General features: G+C 36.7%; 1 pseudogene; it reads right to left on the bottom strand.

The window, feature by feature from the left end:
• Positions 1-1,855: 1,855 nt before the first annotated feature.
• On the bottom strand, positions 1,856-13,985 carry LOC134474825 (ribosome biogenesis protein BRX1 homolog; annotated as a pseudogene).
• Positions 13,986-15,482: the final 1,497 nt, after the last annotated feature.

Genomic DNA, 15,482 nt, shown 5'->3' with positions numbered 1-15,482 from the left:
GTGATGTTGAATTTGGATATTCTAGGAGTCTTTTGGTGGATTGCTTTGGGTCTTCTATGTACGGTATCATGTTATCTACAAATAATAATTTAACTTCTTCCTTATCATTATTATTTCTTTTTCTTAAATCTAATTGCCTTGGCTAATGTTTACAGAACTATATTGAGCAGGAGTGGTGATAGTAGGCATCTTTACCTTATTCTTGCTTTTAGAGAAAAAGCTTCCAGTTTTTGACAGTTTAGTATGATGTTGGTTGTTGGTTTGTCATAGATGGTTTTTATCTGATTGAGATAAAGACCTTCATTCCAATTTTCTGTCAAGTGGTTTTTTAAAAATCAAAAATGTGTGTTGGGCTTTGTCTAATGCTTTTTCTCTATTGAGATGATCATATAGATTTGTCCTTGGTTCTGTTAAAGTGTTATATTACATTTATTGATTTTCTTATGTTGAACCATCCCATGCATCCCTGGAATGAATCCTGCTTGGTCATGGTATATAATCTTCCTGACAACTTGCTACATTCTGTTGCCTGAATCTTACTTAGAAAAATCCTAAGTAAGAGCATATCCTAAGTAAGAGCATCTATGTTCATTAAGGATACTGGCCTGTAGTATATCTTGTTGTCTTCACAATAGTTGTCTATTCAATCAGGTATAGCAAAATCAAACCCAAAACAAAACACTATAAAACAAATCAAATCAGAATACTGAAAAAGGAAAAACAATCAGAACAAAGCAAAATAGTGAAAACAATATTGGACTTCAAAGACAAGATAGAAGGAGCTCCCCTATATTTGCTATATTGCATACTGTCATTTTCCTAAGAAATGCTCACATTCCTGGCCCCAGACCTGCATAATCAACCAAATACAAGCATTTAATTGCTTTATGTACCTAATTTGCTATCAACTCAACCTTTCCTCTGAATCATCCAGTTGTTGAGGGGTGGGGCACACAATGGTGTTTGATTCTCAGCCCACTTAGTGGTAGGCTCACAGGAGGCACTATGTCAGACTTTTCTCTCCCTGGAACCCGCACGGTTTTACGTGGCTTACCACAAAGGCCGGCTAGTTGATTTCTTGGTTGGACCCCGAGTCCCAGTATGGTGATTCTTGGGAGACACTGACCTTTCTCTCTTGTTGGTAGCTTTTAAATTATTTCTTCAATTTCTTTGACTGATATTGGGTTATTTAGAACTTTTATATCTTCATTCAGCTGTTTAAATTCATATATATCTAGGAATCTGTCATTTCTTCTGAATTTTTCATCTTATTACAGTTTCTTAAAGTAGGTATTGATAATCTAGATTTCCACAGGATACTTTGTGATTTCACTCTTCATTTCTAATTGCATGGATTTGAGTCTTTTCTTTCTCTTTTTTTGATAAAGTTGGCTAAGGATTTGTTGATTTTGTTTAATATTTCAAAGAATCAACTTTGTAATTCATTGATTTTTTGTATTATTTTCTTAGTCTCCATTGCATTAATTTCTGCTCTAATCTTTATAATTTCCTACCTCATATTCATGTTGGGCTTAACTTACTCTTCTTTTTCTAGAAGCTTAAGATTCAATATTAGGCTATTTGAGCTCACTCTTTTTTCTGATGTGGGAATTCACCACTGTAAGTTTCCCTCATAAGACTGCTTTCATTGTGTCCTGTAAGTTCTGGTATGTTGCATTCTCATTATCATTTAATAGTAGAAAGTGTCTAATTTCTTTTTTTTTTTTGTTAGAAGTTTTCCTTTTTAAAATTTTATTTAAAAGGAAAAAGAAAAAACAAAACAAAACAAAGTGGTATAAGGGTACAAGTAATACAGAACTACAAAAAAAAAAAAACATAAGAAATCACCAGTTAATAGATTACACATTATCATCTTAGAGATAGTTGCTCAAGTCACAGTATCAAAGCATACAAAGTGGACATTCAGACAGTGAGACTGCAAACAGTTGTGTTCAATGATCCAACCAAAAACATTAATATGGTCATCTATTTAACACCCCTAAACATAGCTGCAGTTGTATCCTTTAAAGCACTTTTTTCCCCTTTATTTTTTACAAAATTTACACATTTTGGGTTTTATTACTCCTTAGTTCTTACTACTTTTTTTTTTTTTTTGGAAGAGAATAAAGTCAAAGATGGCAAAACAAAGCTGTCAGTCAAAACCAAGGATAGACATAGCACATGATGTAAAAACAGAGTACAAGGTTATCAACAATGGTTACCATAATGCCTCTTGCTTCTTTAAAAAGAATTGTCTATCTCATTAGGTATTATAAAGTTGAACAAAACAGTAGAAAACAAAACAAATAAAACCTAAACCTTGTAAACATTACAGGATTTCCAAAGCAGATAATAGTCAAACCAGAATGGGCATCATAGTGAATCTTACTGCCTTCAAAGTAGTTTCCTATACCCTCAAACTTGATACTATCATACAGAACGGAACAGAGTCTAATCAGTCAAAACAAGATAGTAGGAGTATTACAGGACTTCAAATCATGTTACTAGTAAATCAAAAAAGTTACTATAATATATCCTGCTAATTTTTTTATTTTTCCCCTTAATTAAAAAATCATAAAATATAGCTAAATAATTTCTTTAATGAATAAGGGAGAGATTGAGATAAAAGAGGACATAATAACATAACAATACAGGTCAAAGCATGACTGTTTTCAGCAACCTAGTGCTTCACCACCAAATAACCCGACTTAATAGTAGTTACCATAGTGTCTTTTTCCTTGAAATATTTGAATATAACTTCATATACTATAGCTTCAAATATTTCCATATCAAGCATCCCAGAATAAAGCCATTCCAATTAATAAGTGAAAACTTTATAAGACTTCAAGGCCACATAATGGGGAATCATGATTACCACATACTTTTATATATTTGAATCATTACTTACATTAGGGAAACTATTTGGTATTCACACATGCGAGATTGATTTATTTCACTTATGAGTATGGTCTCAAGCTGCGCCCATTTATTGATAAATATCTCAATGTGATCCTTCTTTATAGCTGAGTAATACTCCATTGTATAGAAATACCACAACTTTTTTATCCATTCCTCAGTTGGTGGACACATGGGTTGTTTCCAAGATCTGGCAATTACAAATTGTGCTGCTATAAACATAGGTGCACATATATCACTGTGGTATGATGCTTTCAGTTCTTCTGGGAATATGCCTAGAAGTGGAATAGCTGGAACAAATGGGACTTCCAATCCCAGCTTTTTGAGAAACCTCCAGACTGACCTCCACAAAGGTTGTACCAGTCTACAATCCCACCAACAGTGTAGGAGAGTTCCTTTTTCCCCACAGCCTCTCCAGCATTTGTTGTTGTTGGTTTTTTGATCCTGGCCATTCTTTCAGGATTGAGATGGAATCTCAGTGTGGTTTTAATTTGCATTTCTCTAATAACCAATGATGATGAACATTTTTTCATGTATTTATTTGCCATTTGTATTTCTTCATCTGAGAAGTGTGTATTCATCTCAGATGCCCATTTTTGGATTGGATCTTTGAATTTTGGGGGTCTGAGTTTTTAAAATTCTTTATATGTTTTAGACAAGAGTCCCTTGTGTGAGAGGGAGTTCACTAAAACCTTTTCCCAGTTTGTGGGTTTTCTTTTCACTATGCTAGAGATTTCTTTTGACATGCAGAAACTTTTTAATAAGAAGTGGTCCCAGTTATTAATTCTGGGAAGTATTTCCCATGCAGTTTGAGTCCTGTTCATGAATTCTCTACCTACCCCTATGTCTTCAAGGTTTCTACCCAATTTGTCTTCCAATAGATTTAGTGTTTCTGTTTTAATATTCAGATTTTGACCCATTTAGATTTTAATTTAGTACATAGTGATAGGCATGGGTCTAGCTTTAGTTTTCGGCAAATGGAGAGCCAGTTTTTCCAACACCATTTATTAAAGAGACTGTCGTTCTTCCAGTGAACCTGCTTGGCTCCTTTATCAAAGATAAGGTGGTTGAGTGTGTTTGTAGTTGTGGTTGTATCTTCTAATCTATTCCATTGATCTTCGTCTCTGTTTTGATTCCAGTACCAGGTTGATTTTACTACTGTTGCTTTGTAGTATAACTTCAAGTCAGGGATTGTGATGCCTTCTGCCTTGCCTTTGCTGCTTAGAACTGCCTTGCTATTCTAGGTCTCTTCTGGTTCCAGATGAATTTTAGGGGTGATTTCTCGAGATTTATAAGGTATGTTGATGGTATTTTTATTGGGGTTGCATTGAATCTGTATAATAGTTTTGGGAGAATGGCCATTTTCACAATCAATGTTTGTTCTTCCTATCCATGAGCAAGGGATGTCTTTCCATTTTCTGAGATCATCTTCAATTTCTTTTTTCAGTGTATTATAATTTTCCCTGTATAGGTCTTTCACTTCTTTTGTAAGAGTAATTCCTAAATATTTCAATTTTTTTGCTTGCTAGGGTGAAGAGTGTGGTTTCTCTTATTTCCCTCTCTGTGATTTTGTTGTTAGTTAATAGGAATGCTATTGATTTCTGAGTATTGATTTTGTATCCAGTTACATTACTGAATTTATTTATTATATCTAAGAGTCTTTCAATGGAGTTTAGGGGGTCTTCTATGTAGAGTATCAAGTCATCTGCAAACAATGATAATTTAACTTCTTCTTTTCCTATCCTTACCCCTTTTATTTCTCTCTCTTGTCTAATTGCTCTGGCTAGTACTTCCAGTACTATATTAAATAGGAGTGGTGATAAAGGACATCCTTGTCTTGTGCCTGATTTTAAAGTAAAGGCTTTCAATTTTTGGCCATTTAGTATGATGCTGACTGTTGGTTTGTCATAAATGGCCTTTATTATATTGAGGTAAAGACCATCTGTCCCAATTTTCTGTAAAGTTCTTATCATGAATGAATGTTGGACCTTATCAAAGGCTTTTTTCTGCATCTATAGGAATGATCATGTGATTCTTACTTTTGGCTTTATTGATATGGTGGATTACATTTATTGATTTACCTATGTTGAACCATCCCTGAATTCCTGGGATGAATCCCACTTGGTCATGGTATATAATCTTCTTGATGATTTGCTGCATCCTATTTGCCAATATTTTATTGAGGATTTTTGCATCTGTGTTCATTAGGGAGATTGGTCTATAGTTCTCTTTTTTAGTTGGGTCTTTTTCAGGTTTTGGTACTAGAGAAATATTTGCTTCCAGGAATGACTTAGGAAGGATTGCTTCCCTTTCAATTTCATTGAATAGTTTGAGGAGTGTCGGTATTAGGTCTTTTTTGTATTTCTTGTAGAATTCTGCAGTGAATCCATCTGGGCCTGGGCTCTTCTTTGTAGGTAAGGACTTAATTACATTTTCAATTTCATTAATAGACATTGGGTTATTCAGCAGTTTTACATCCTCTTGATCTAGCTTTGGTACTTCATATGTTTCTAAGAATCTGTCTATTTCTTCTGTGTTATCAAACCTTTGAGAGTAGAGGTTTTCAAAATAGATGTTGATGATCTTCTGTATTTCTGTAGAGTCTGGTGATTTCACCTTTTTCATTTCTTATTGCATGACTTCGAGCTTTTTCTTCATTTTTTAAAATAAGGTTGGCTAGGGGCTTATCAATTTTATTTATTCTTTCAAAGAACCAACTCTTTGATTTGTTGATTCTTTGGATTGTTTTCTTAGTCTCTATTGCATTGCTTTCTGCTTTGATTTTTATAATTTCCTCTCTTCTTTTGGCTTTGGGCTTGACTTGCTCTTCTTTTTCTATTAAGGTGTAACATCAGGTTATTTATTTGTATTTGTTCTGTTTTCCTGATGTGAGAACTCAGTGCAATAAATTTTCCTCTGAGGACGCCTTTCATTGCATCCCACAGATTCTGGTAAGTTGTATCTGCATTTTTATTTTCTTGTAGGTATTGTTTAATTTCTTCTTTAATTTCCTCTGTGACCCACTGATTACTCAAGAGTGTGTTATTCAGTTTCTATGTGTTTGTGGGATTTTTGTAGTATCTTTTATCATTAATTTCTAATTTCAGAGTGCTATGATCCGATAACATGCAAGGGATGATTTCAACTCTTTTTCATTTGTTTAAATATGTTCTGTGAGCTAATATATGGTCTATTTTAGAGAATGACCCATGTACTACTGAGAAGAATGTGTATTCTGATGTTGTTGGGTGGAACATTCTGTATATGTCTATCAAGACCATTTGTTCACAGGTGTGATTCAGTTCTGTTATTTCTTTGCTCATTTTCTGTCTGGTTGATCTGTCCCTTGGTGTCAATGGCGTGTTAAGGTCTCCTGTTACAGTTGTGTTACTGATAATTTGAGTTTTCATTTCTGTTAATAGTATATAACTGGGTGCTCTGGAGTTTGGTGCATATATATTAAAGATAATTATCTCTTCCTCTTGGAGTTTTCCCCTAATGAGTATGTAGTGACCTTCTTTGTCCTTTATGGTCATTGTTGGTTTAAAGTTCACGTTGTCTGCAAACAGAATGGCTACTCCTGCTTTTTTTTGGATTCCTGTTGCATGAAGTATTGTTTTCCATCCTTTGACTTTCAGTCTGTGAGTATCCTTCTGGGTTAGATGGGTTTCCTGTAAACAGCATATAGTTGGATTTTTGTTTCTTGATCCATTCTGCTAGTCTGTTTCTTTTGATTGGTGCATTGAAACCATTTACATTAATGGTTATAACTGTTATATGCTGGTTTATTTTTGACGTTATCTCTCTGCTGTTGCATCTTTTTCTTTTTTTTTTTTTTTTTTTTTTTTTTTTTGGTCTTTTTTGTTTTTATCGGTACCAGGGATGGAACTCACGACTGCCTGCTTGCAAGGCAGGCGCTTATGCCGCTGAGCTAAATCCCCAGCCCCTGCATCTTTATCTTTCTGTTCTGTTTAATTATCTGCTTTGCTTAGTGGTTTTTTTCCTTTGTGTATCTAAACTGTCTCTCAATATTTTTTGCAGGGTTGGCTTGGTGTTCATGAATTTCTTCAGCTGTTCTTTGTCATGGAAGTATCGTATTTTACCACCAATTTTGAATGATAGTTTTGCAGGGTACATCAGTCTAAGTTGGAAATCATTTTGCTTTAGGATCTGGAATACTTCACTCCATGCTCTTCTTGACTTTATTGTTTGTGCTGAGAAGTCTTCTGTGATTCTGATAGGTTTTCCTTTATAAGTGATCTGTCTTTTCTGACAGCTTTTAATAATCTATTCTTGTGTTGGAGTTCTGGGATGGTGATTATTATATGTCTGGGTGTAGTTTTATTTTGGTTATGACTATTTGGAGTTCTATAGGCTTCATTGAACCTGATGTCGGTTTCTGATCTCATGCTTGGGAAATTTTCAGCTATTACTACTCTAAATATCCTCTTGACATCTTTTATGTTGTCCCCTTCTTTTTCATTAATCCCTATCAATCTTGTTATTTTTCTTTGCATCATCTTGCAGTTGTTGGATTGTTATTTCCTGATTCCTTGTTATTTTTAAAAGACCTTTCTGTCCTGTTCACTAGCTGCAATCCTGTCTTCAAGGTCTGAAATTCTATCTTCACTTTCATTGAGGCGGTTTTTACAGCTTTCAGTGGAGTTTTTTATTTCCTGTATATCTCTGTGCATCTGCTTTATGTATTCTGTTTGTTTCTTATATTGCTCATCTAGGGATTCTATCTTTTTGTTTAGTTCCTCCAATTTTTTAACTGTGTTTTCTTTAGATATATTCAGAATCTCTTTCATTTATCATTTCTTCTTTTACCTGGGAGATTATTTTGAGTTTGAATTCCTTTAAAGCTTCCTGGAGTTGCTTGTTTATTTCAGTAGCTATTATGTCTGATATTTGAGGTGTATGGCATATATTTTCTTCTATATACATCACTCCTAGAGTTTCTTGAGATGGACTGGAGGTTTGAGGTTGTAATTTGGTCTTTTGTTTTGTCATTTTCCTTTATTTCTGTGTTTCAAGTGTTATTCGAAAGCTTCCTCAGGGTCTGTGGAAAATCCACTTCTATGTTTGAAGCTCCTGAGGGAACTGGGTGCCAGTTCTCCAAGCACAGCCAGAATGGGGAGGCGGATGTAGGTGCCTGGGGCCCACTTAGCCACTTCACTGCACCAGGAAGGCTCGAGGGTCCCGAACAGTCTTGGCTTGGGGCAGAGTGCACTGGGCACTTACCGCAGGCTACGGGGCCTCTGGAACTGATGATGCTTGCCTGCTTGCTGAGAAATCCACAGTCCTCCAGACACCCGGGGAGGCGGATGCAGGTGCCCCAGATCTGCCCAGCCTTTGTTCTGCACCCAGACGGTGCAAGAGTCCCAAATAGGCTGGGCTCCGGGAATAGTGTGCACCTGCCTGCTTGCTGGAAACTCCACAGTTCTCCAAGCGCAGCCAGAATGGGGGCCTAATTTCTTAACTTCACCTAGGATACATTGGTTCACTTAGGATACATTAGTAGGGAGTTATTTAATTTCCTTGTGTTTATGTCATCTTTGTGGTTCCTTTTGCTTTCCAATTTCCAATTTCATTGAACCATGGTTTGATAATAATTGAACCCGGCATAATTTCAGGTCTTTTTGCATTTACATAAGCATGTTGAATGAGCTAGTGAGTGGTCTATTTTGGAGAAGGTGCAGTGTTTAGCTAAGAATGTATAGTCTCATGCTATAGGGTGGAACACTCTGTAGATACCTACTAAGTCCATTTGTTCAAAGATTTTGTTCAAGTCTTACATTTCTTTGTTTTTTTGTCTAGTTGATTTATTTGTGATAGTGGGGTACTCAGGCCTCAATTACAATTATATTAGTTCTTATCTGATTATCTAAATCCACAAATGTTTGTTTTAAATAGATATACTATTATTTGACAGATAGATCTATGATTGTCATTTATTCCTCTTGCATTGTTTCCTTAACAAGTATGTAGTTACATTCTTTGACACTTCAAATCAGTTTTGGCTTTGAATCCTCTTTGTCTGTAAATAGGACAGCCACCTTGCTTTTTTCCAGGTTTCTGCTTCATGTAGTATTGTTCTTTTTTGACTTTCAGTCTAAAAATTTCAAGTTAAATGTGTTTCTTTTATGCAGCATATTTTTGCATCTTGTTTCTTGAACCATTCTGCCAATCCTTTTCCAAGATCAATAAGCCATTTAACATTCATGATTATAACTGATATTATTGACTTATCCTTGTTATATTATTTTACTGTTGGGTCTCTTCCCTTGTATTTTGTTACTTGCTTTGCCTGGTGGATTCATTCTGTTGAGATTCACTGGACTGTTGTCATTGCTGAGTTTTTCTACAATATCCTTCAAAACTTTTTGGAGTGCTGGTTTGGTGGCCATGACTTTGGTGTTCATGAATTTGGTATTTGGTTTGGTGTTCTTTATCATAGAAATATCTTATTTCACCCTCAAATCTGAAAGATAATTTTGAGTATTACATCACTCTGGGTTGGAGGTTGTTTTCTTTTAGGATTTGAAAACTTCGAGATCTCCTTGATATCAGGGTTTGACATTCTCCTTAAGGATTTATGTTGAGGAGTTTCCTGTAATTTTGATGGGCTTTCCTTTATTTATTTTCTCTAACAGCTTTTAATATTCTCTTCTTGTATTAAATTCCTGGAATCTTGCCTATTTGATACCTTACTGTATTTTTTTCTGATTGTGGCTAATGGAGTTTTATGTGCCTCATTCACCTGTATGTCATTCTGTTTTGCATGGTTGAAAGTTTTCCACCATTACTTATGTGACCAGGTTTTTAAAAAATATATACTTTGTGCTATCTTGTGATTTTGCTTTGATTCTAAATTTTGTGCACCATTTAACAGCTGTTGTTTTTTCATGGTTCCTTGCTATTTCTATGAAATCTTCATCTGATGATCACTAAGCACAAACCTGTCTTCTAGATTTGATATTCTATCTTCATATTAGTTGATTCTGCCGAGTATACTTTCAATAGAATTTTTTTTGTCTCCTGGATATCTGAATCTTCATTCAGTCCTGCTCTTTCCTATGAAATGTTGGGCATTCATGCTTTCCATCTCTTTTCCAAGCACCCCTGTTTTTTAGTGGTAGCTACTCTAGATTCACTAATCATGTTCTTCATCATATTTATCTTTTTAGCTATCTGTGTAATTATTTGATTTTTTTCCTAGAGATTCATTCATCTGTTACTTTTACTACCACCATTTCAGAAGGTTCAGATGTGTGGCTTTTGATTTCTTCCACTGCAATGTTCCCTGGATTTGCCTTGAGTGAGCTGGAACACTGAGGTTGCATCTTGTTTTCTCATTTTTTAAAAAAATTTTTTTTCTCACATTCACTTTTTTTTTTTTTTTTTTTGTCTTTTGGGAGGCAGGGTCTCGCTATGCAGTTCAGGCTGGCCTTGAGCTCACTTTGTAGCCCAGGCTGGTCTCGAACTTGCAACGATTCTCCCACCTCAGCCTCCTGAGTGGGATTATAGGCGTGAGCCACCACGCCCGGCTGTTTTTCCCACATTGATGCTTATAAATTGCTTATGATAGGTATTTATTTTTTATTTATGAGCAGGGTCTTGCTATGCAGTTCACGGCTGGCCTTGAACTCATGGCAATCCTCCTCCTCCTCCCAAGTGCTGAGATTCCAGGCATTCACCACCATGCCTGGCTGAATAGGTAGCTTCATTACTAGTATTAGGACCTCTTAGAAAATGACTACTTTCATACATGTCTAGCTTTAGCTGGACTTTGGCTTTTGATTCTTTTGCAAGATTCTGCTTCTTCAATTTATTAGGGGCTCATTATCAGGGATGAGCAATTGCTGCTTGTAGTACCCAGTTCTTTGATTCTAGACTGTGATATTTTTTATGATCTCCAGTGCTGTAGTCAGGGACTGCAAGGAAAACAACTACATACAGGACACATTATTTATACTATTAGTTATAATGGTACCCAAGGAGTCAAATACAAAGAAAGTGCAAGAAATCTGTCCACAACATCAAAGACCTAGAGAACTTAGCCAAGGGCCTGGATCCCATGGCAAAATCCTGCATGCGTTTAGCTGAAAACCTAGAGCCCATGACAGTGCCTCCCATGTGTCCAACTGGAGGCTTAGAGTGCACAACAATGATTCATACAAGTCTATTTCACAAATCTGTGCTGGGGAAGGCCCAAAGGTCAGCAGTGGAGGCTAGGAAGTCTATGCCAGTAGGGTGAGGGATCTGTGCCAGCTGGCTGAAGGTTCTGGAGTACAGCCCAGAAGCGATGCTCAAAATAAGGACCAGGGCAACACAGCCATCCTCAGTGACAAGAAGGTCCCAAGCTCCTCCGATGATAACAGCAAGGTACATATCAGGAAGGCAGTGTGACAAGCTTCTCCTAGAAATTAAACACCACATATTTTCCCCTTGGAGAACCCACAACACTACTCTTCCTCTCCAGGTCTTCTTTTTATGCTGGCAACTTTCCTCAGGTAGGCCATTTACACTCAGTACCATGCCGATTCATTGCAGTTGGTGCTAAATTGACCAATTTTTAATCTACAGCACCCAGAAAATCTTGGTATTGATGTACAAGGAAGAACAACTGATCACAACTATGTCACCTTGGCTAAAGTAGTACAATCAGTAATAATAATAGCATCAAGCATGGTTTAACAAACTATGATAACTTACCATCTTTAACCATAGATACAAGATTTATAAGTTAAATCATAAAATCTAAAACATCAGAAAATTATATACAGTAAATATCCACTCAATAGAGCAATTTTATCATTAGAGGAGAAAATCTAAAAGGGACAAGAAAGAACAGAGAAATGAAACAAGAGAAAGTAATTAGATGCAAGGCTGAAGGGCAGAGGACAATTACTCAATCTTTGGGAATCCAGCAAAGAAGAGAAGAAGGAAACAAGGAAAATACTACTAAAAGCAATGTTCACATTCATGAAAAAATTCCCAAATCAACGAAAATGACAATAATAAAAAATATTTTTTTGCAACTTGAAGCTTGTGGTTATCTTCTGGGGTCTACAGTTTTGTGTTAGTATACAATTTAGGATGTGCCTCTCCTGTCACTAGTAGACAAAGGAGACAGAGCCCAGATGTGTGCTAGATGATTCCAGCAAGACTGTAATAGAAATAAGGTAGACTGCTGATTCTCCTGCTTTCAACTCCATGGAAGATCAGGTTGATCTTGGTTTGCGATTGTGGGCTAGACCTTCAGTCTTTTAGCCTATGGCACTCTGAGTGTCTCCTGTCAGGCTGACCCCAGCTCCCTGAGCCTAGACATCTTCCAGTTGTCCCTCACCCAGTGTTGTTCTAACACTGCGATTTTAACACTGAGAGCCCTGAGATGAAGCCAACCCACAGCTGTTCTGTGTCCTGGGTTCTGTTGGCTCCTCCCTAAAAAGGGATCTGGCCAAGAATCCTCCCCAAGACCATGACAGACACATGGACTGGAGTCAGTAATCACCTGTTGTAGTGTACAGGACCTACTTCTATTCCACTGGTTTGTCTTTCTCTGAAGGCTTTAGAGTCACCTGCCTTCATTGTGTATCCTTTTATGCTGAGCCAGGGCTGGGGACAAAGTACATTTTGCCACTCCTTTTTCTATGGAGTGGTGGGTCTCTCCAGTTTACCTGTAGGCCCCAATTTTCCATTCAGATCCTTCCTGGTCCCAGGGATCTGCCTTCCCTCTTTCTTTTTTCTCAATGTTGTTATTTTCCAACATCTGGATTCCAAATCTTGGAGATTGACTTCTTGCTGTTATCACTCTGCCAATCTTCCTATTGGTCCTCATTAATCCTTTTAAGTTAATTTTTTGTTTAGTGAGAAGTAGTGGTCCAAGAACATCTTTTTCTCCTTTTCTTCATTGTACTGAGCTTTGAACCTATAGCCTTCCACTGAGCTATGTTTGCAGCTATTTTGAAAAATTTTATTTTGAGACAGTGTCTTGCTAAGTCTAAATTGCCCAGGCTGGGCTTGAATGTACAATCTTCCTACTTAAGTTTCCCACAGTGCTGGGATTATAGGTACATACCACCATACCAAGCCCCCAACTTTTTCCTTGCTTTCATGTCAACTTTTGTCTCTGGTTTTACCCATTGTATTTCTATTGGCTTTTCCTCAGCTGGTATACTGAAACTATCTTCAGTGGGATCATGTGGAAGAATAATCTTTGGCTTTCTTAATTTCTGCACATTTTTAACTTGCTGTTTCTCTTTGCATTTTGCAGCTGTGAAGAATCTTATGATATGCTGATGTATATTTGGTGATTGGTATTGTTGATTTTCAAATAAAATTGGTCCTCCAAAACATTTGTGAAAAATCTTTATCAGATTTAAGACAAAATGAGGTCCTATTTTTACAAGTTGAGCATCTCCTGTGATCTGAAAGTTCCAAAATCATATCCTATTATAATAAATGGTAAAAGTAAATACATAGTCCACAGATGACTGGCTTTTGGTATGATACTATGATGTACTGAAAGACAGAATTAAGTGTTCTTTTGACAAAGCATGATGTGGAAATTCATCAAAAGCAGAGTCAAAATGCAAAAGTGGCTAAGAATTTTTCAGTTTCCAGTTAGATTTAGTTCAGCTAGGGTATGAATATTTTGAATAAGGAATTTGGCAGAGGGCCCATGAGGTGAATTTTTTTTCTTTGCTTCAAAAAGATAACATTTATTGTAGTCTTTCATTTGCAATAAATGCATAGACCTCATTAATCATAATTAATCTTCATGATCCATTTTATATCTCCTTTAGAATGAGACACCAACATTCCCAATTAAATGCATTAAATGTCTTATTCTAAAATGGATTCCTCTGGAAGAAAAGTTGCAAATCTGTTCCTTATTTTTCTACCTGCCCTAACAAATTGGGCCAGGGATACTGTCTCTCTTTTATTCCATCTCTTCTGTCACAACTAGTGACTTAGGTGAGGCCTAGCATCTTTTTCACTTCTGTTTGGCTTCTTCACCTGAAACGGCAACACCCATGCTGTTTCCTCTTGTTTGCTGACATCTTGCCTCACCACCCCCAATTTTCTTTAATTAGGTTCTTTCAAAGCACTAACCAAGAATGCGTTCCGCTCGACCTTTTTTTTTTTCTTTCTTTTTTTGAGACAGGGTCTCACTCTGTAGTTCAGGTTGAGATCCTCCAGACTCACTCTTCTGTGTGCTGGGATTACAGGTGCGCACCAGCAAGCCCTGCTCTATTTACAATCTTAACGTGGATTGACAGCCTACCAAATTGGCTAATTTTAAAACAATACAACTACCCCTCTTCTCATTGTTGATTTTCCTTTTTCAAGAAAAACATAATTTTTTCAAAGTGATTATGTATATGCTTTGAGTTAAATTATGGTTTTTTAAAAATTTAAAGTAATTTCTGAGGATTTAGCTTAGGACCTCATATACGCTACATAAGTAGTCTATCACTAAGCTAAACCCCAGCCCTATGTACATATTTTAATGATTATAAAATACAGTCTACAGTATTTCATGTTGCATCAGTTGGGAGAATTTAATCAAGCCACATTACTAAATAACCACAGAAACCCCACACCCTCTTTCTTGGTATGTCAGCTAACAGCAATAAAAGTTTCCTCATTCATCTACATGTTCAGCAGTAGGTTGGCTACAGTCCTGTTCCATGTCATCTTTACTTGGGACTCAGACAGCCAGGCTGGCCCCTGTGTGCACAATGCTGATCTGTGGCAAGGGCAGACAGGGAAGCAGGAGAGGGCACTGAAGCTTTGCCTCGAAGTGACACATTCCTTTTTGCCTTGATTTCACCAGCCAGCATAATCCACAATGCCAAGTCTGACATCAAAGTGGGGGAGAAGTATAACTCTTATCCAGGGAGAGACATCAAAAATTCTTAAGCGGGGCTGGGGGTTTAGCTCAGCGGCATAAGCACCTGCCTTGAAAGCAGGCAGTCGTGAGTTCGATCCCCAGTACCGATAAAAAGGAAAAAGACAAAAAAAAAAAAAAAAAAATCTTAAGCAATCAGTCTGCTGGAAATATTTTATTTTCCTTGGAGTTTATAATTCCTTCCTTCTTAGGTTGCCTACTTTTTCTATATCTACCAGCATTTCATCTTTTTTAGTCCCACTAGAGCTGTGAATTTTGTTTGTAAAGTTCAGGCACGTTAGGTGATGTTACTTCTGGTATGTTTTCTTGGAGATGCCCCCTCTGAGCCCTCCATCCTCTGTTAGGAGGCACTGGCTGCTCTCCAGAATGGCTGCACAGCTGCCATCCTGGAGTCTCCCTCACCTTCATTTCAGGGATTCTCTTTCTCCTTTGTTGGCATTCATCTCAGCAGATTCCCTGTTTTCTATTTCTTGATTTATGCCTTTATTTGGGTAGGGTAATTCCCTCTAGTAATTCCTCAAGATAAAACAGTTGGGAGTTAAAAATTTTGAGGTTTTTAAACATCATTTCCAGATCCTCATATTGGCTCATTGATTTTATTTTGGTACAGTTCCTCATTCCTATTTTTCTGCTTGTCATTTTATGC

Source organism: Cavia porcellus, unplaced genomic scaffold, assembly GCF_034190915.1.
Source record: "Cavia porcellus strain 051 isolate PalLab524CR breed Dunkin Hartley unplaced genomic scaffold, mCavPor4.1 scaffold_2, whole genome shotgun sequence".
Taxonomy (NCBI): domain Eukaryota; kingdom Metazoa; phylum Chordata; class Mammalia; order Rodentia; family Caviidae; genus Cavia; species Cavia porcellus.
Note: the sequence above shows the minus strand (reverse complement) of the source record. Positions and strands in the feature narration are given on the sequence as shown.